Source organism: Corvus cornix, chromosome 26 (genome assembly GCF_000738735.6).
Source record: "Corvus cornix cornix isolate S_Up_H32 chromosome 26, ASM73873v5, whole genome shotgun sequence".
NCBI lineage: Eukaryota > Metazoa > Chordata > Aves > Passeriformes > Corvidae > Corvus > Corvus cornix.
Window position 1 is genome coordinate 4,212,323 of NC_046354.1, and position 3,962 is coordinate 4,216,284.

Sequence of the window (3,962 nt, forward strand, 5' to 3'; positions counted from 1 at the left end):
GAATGGTTTGTGTTGGAAGGGAGGTTAAAAATCATCCAGTTCCACCCCCTGCCATGGGCAGGGATGCCTTCCACGATCCCAGGTTGCTCCGAGCCCCGTCCAACCTGGCCTTGGACACTTCTGATTGGTAGCTTCAGTCTTTTACTAACACAGATTTTCTGCACGAGGCACAGCAGGGATGCCCCCGGGATCAGCACTGCTGATTACTGGGAGTGCCTCTTACGGAAACTTCTCCTGGTTTGAGTACACGTGGGTGGCTGCGAAGGAGCCTCTTACTGTGAATTTGTCTTCTCGGTGAAGTAAAGAAATTCAGCCAAATTAAATTTAATAAAAAAATATATTTTATTCCGCGGCCGAAAGATCGGTCACACAGAAAGCCACGATCGAGAAAAGCAGCCCCGAGCCCGAGATCGGAGCTGGGTGAACACGCATAGATCTGATGAGCTCCCAAGTTCACGGGTGCTGCTTCGGCTGGTTCCTTCTTATACAGTTCCTGGGCAGAGTCCGAATTAATTCCATTCTTTTCCTGAAGCTGGACTGCACAAAGCCTTTCCTGGGTCTGATGAATTGTCCATCCTGGATGATGAATGGTCCATCTCTGGTTCCTGGAACAGTTATTTTTAGTTCCCGGAATGTTCAATTCCTTATCAGCTGAGATGTAGATATCAGAAGATAGTGATCAAGTCATCATAGTGTGAATGTCCCGGTGATAAGATCCAACCCCACCCGGGGTGGAATCCTCACCTATTGATTACATCTGTGCTGAAAGGACTTCCTTTTCAGCTGCTCCAGTGTTGTGAAATTTTCCTCTCAGCCAGGTCGCTGGGGGGGATTTTGAAACTCTGTCTCTGCATCGTTTTATTACATTTCAGTTTTATACACAACAGCACGAATTACATACTTTATTTATAACATCGGGATCATCAACCCTTTCCCCCCCGTGACAGACATGCCGTTCGGGCACACTTCCCGGGGTGCGTGTGAGCTGCGGAAGCGTCGGAAGGTGTAAAATGGGGAGTTTTCGGTCAACTTCGACGCTGAGCGCTGCGACCCCCGGGCCGGGCTCCGCGCGCTCTCCCGTGGCCGGAGCCGGCGCTGCAGGGCCCCCGCCCGCTGCTGCTCCTCGGGGGGCTCGGCCGGGCTCCGCCGTGTCCCGGCGGCAGCGGAGGGGGCGCGGTGACCGCTGCGTGTCCCGCGGTGTCCCCCGGTGTCCCGCAGTGTCCCCCGGTGTCCCCCGGTGTCCCCCGGTGTCCCCCAGTGTCCCCCGGTGTCCCCCGGTGTCCCCCAGTGTCCCCCAGTGTCCCCCAGTGTCCCCCGGTGTCCCGCAGTGTCCCCCGGTGTCCCCCGGTGTCCCGCGGTGTCCCCCGGTGTCCCGCAGTGTCCCGCAGTGTCCCGCAGTGTCCCCCGGTGTCCCCCGGGGCCGCAGCTCCCGCTGCCGGCGGCCGCGCTCTGCCTCCCTCTGGTGGCTGGCGGCGGTGGTGCAGCCCCGACCGGCCGTACTGACCCTTGTTCACCGTTACCGGCGGTTCCTCGCCCTCGTTTGCCCTGATCTGCACTTTTTTACACTCATTGGACCCTGTTCACGCTCTTTACCCGGATGTTTTAGGAGGAACCAGCCCAGGGCCTGCGGCGCTGCCCACGTGCAGCGCTAGGACACCGTGCTCATCGAAGGCAGGCTGGGTGTCCGTCCCTCGGTGTCCCCCGGGGTGGCAGCCTGCACCTCACATTCCTCTCCTGATTAAAGCCGGTGCGCTTGGTGGAGGGGGAACGTCCCAAAGGGTTTTACAGGCATCTGGACAAGGGTCAGACAATGAGAACATTTGACAGGGTGCCCAAATCTGCTGATCTTGGATACACTCAAAGCCTCCCTCGTGCTGTGGGCAGTGGGGAAGGTGCGGGGAGGGCGCTTGGGCATTCTCACGATGCCCCCACAGCCTTCAACCCAGCCAGGCTGCCCCCAAAACGCCACAGTTTAAACAGCACCAGTTACCTCTGAAAGCACGGTCCCACCAGGATGCCCCAGCAAATCCTGGGTAGAGGCACCAAACACACTTTGGAGACTCTCGGCACTCAGAGCTGTGCTTTAAAAAGGGCTCTGCTGCCGTCAGCAAGGAACCTGTCTCGCTCCCCAGGGAGCATGGGGCACTGGGGGCTTATCCTGGGTCTGCCAGTCCCAGGGATGCTCTGACAACCTGGCTGGGAACCACCTCAGCTACCCAAAACCACTGAAGTGCCTTTGGAAATTTTACTCCCCTGCCTTTCCAGTTCTTTTGCAGAAAATCCCATGCCTGGGAATTCTGCAGGGTTCCCAGGCAGCTGCTCTGGTGCTCAGTTACACATTTAAAACTGTCAACAAACAATTTCGTGCACAAGGGAAAAAACAAATACCAAAGAAATGCACCAGTGTGTGAAATTCTCCTTTCTGTAATTACAGACAAATCCTTACGTAATCATTGCAGCACACATTGCAGCCATGTGGAAATAACACAGTTGTTATCTTCACAAAATCGGTTTGGTGAGGAAACACAAGCAAAGCTTTATGTCTTTTATTAAAGCAAATCAACTGCAAATACCAACAAATACAATAAATACTTAAATACTTTAAAATACGGGATAATAAACCAGAGAAGTGTTTTTGGCAGCAGTCAGAGGGGGAAGTGTTTGTCCTTGTAATGGATACACCGTCTGGAAACTGGATACAGGAAAATTACCTTGTAGAGAGATTGCTCGATCCACAAAATACAGAGTCATTAAGGTTGGAAAAGCCCTCTGAGATCATTGAGTCCAACCATCCCCCAGCACCACCAAGGCCACCACTAACCCACGTCCCCAGGTGCCAAATCCACACGGCTTTTAAACCCCTCCAGGGATGGTGACTCCTGCGCCAGGGCTGCACAGCCCTTTCCATGGAGAAATTTTCCCTAATATCCAACCTAACCCCCCCCAGGTGCAGCCTGAGGCTGTTTCATCCTGTCACTTGTTCCCTGGCAGCAGAGCCCTCCAGCCCCGCAGGTCCCCAGCTGGATTCCTCCCCTTCCCGTTCTCTCTGTGGGTTTTGGAGCAGCTCTTTTCCCTCGCGTTTGCCCCAGGACGGAGCCAACACCCCAGAGCCCCTCTGTCCTCGCTTTGTCCCGGGCCAGGGTGTGAGGGAGGTGACACACACTGAGGGGCCCAGCGACCGACGCGCGTCCCTGCCGGGCTCCGGCTGTGACCGGGGCCAGAGGAGCCCCCGGTGGGGGTTGTGGGGAGCACCAGGTGCGGGCAGGGAGGCTGAGGTACCTCCCTGTGCACGGATGGCTGATGACGGTGCTGCCGGCAGCGGGGCCAGCGTGAGTCAAGGCAGCAGCGGAACGGCCGAACAGCGCCGCGCTGCCATTACACCGAGGGAGAAGAGATGGGGACAGGGTGGGACGGGCGCTGGGGGCTCACCGTGGGGGGCGGAGAGGGCCGGGCGCGCTGTCGGGGCCCGGGGGTGTCCGGAGAAAGCGGCGGAGCGGAGCGACGCCATGCGGGACCCACGCGAGGCTCAGCGGCACTTCCGGGTTCGTGGGACAGGACGGTGTCCCCGCAGGGTCAGAAAGCAGCGGAGCCTGGAGTCACGTGCTCGCGTGTTCTTCCCCGGAGCATGCCGGGAACTGCAGTCTTTCATCTCCAGGCTGCCGGGTGGCCCGGCGGGGTTTGCACTGCATGCCGGGAGTTGTAGTTTTGCTGCAAGAGCAAAGACCGCATGCGCACTAGGGCTCAGCCCCCCCCCCTCCCCGCGCGCTCGCTGGCGCCGCCTAGCGCCCACAGTGGGCACGCGGGGACCACCGGCCGCCTCAGCGCCCGCGGCGGCGCCATCTTGGCTCGAGGCGGGGGCTGTGAAGGGGGAATCGCCGGGAAAAGGGGTTAAAATGTGGAGCACTCTGCTCTGGAGCCAGGCTGGGAATGTTCAGCTGGAGAAGAGAAGGCTTTGGGAACAG

General features: G+C 58.2%; 2 long non-coding RNA genes across 2 annotated transcripts; both read right to left on the reverse strand.

Moving 5' to 3' along the window:
• Positions 1–318: 318 nt before the first annotated feature.
• LOC109145272 lies at positions 319–1,258 on the reverse strand. Its single transcript, XR_002046563.2, has 2 exons — positions 902–1,258; positions 319–822 (listed from the first exon to the last, which is right to left on the reverse strand). It is a non-coding gene; the product is annotated as an uncharacterized LOC109145272 (long non-coding RNA).
• A 1,273-nt stretch (positions 1,259–2,531) lies between these two features.
• Positions 2,532–3,540, reverse strand: LOC120411286. The gene is made up of 2 exons (XR_005603668.1): positions 3,430–3,540; positions 2,532–2,692 (listed from the first exon to the last, which is right to left on the reverse strand). It is a non-coding gene; the product is annotated as an uncharacterized LOC120411286 (long non-coding RNA).
• Between the last annotated feature and the right edge of the window lie 422 nt (positions 3,541–3,962).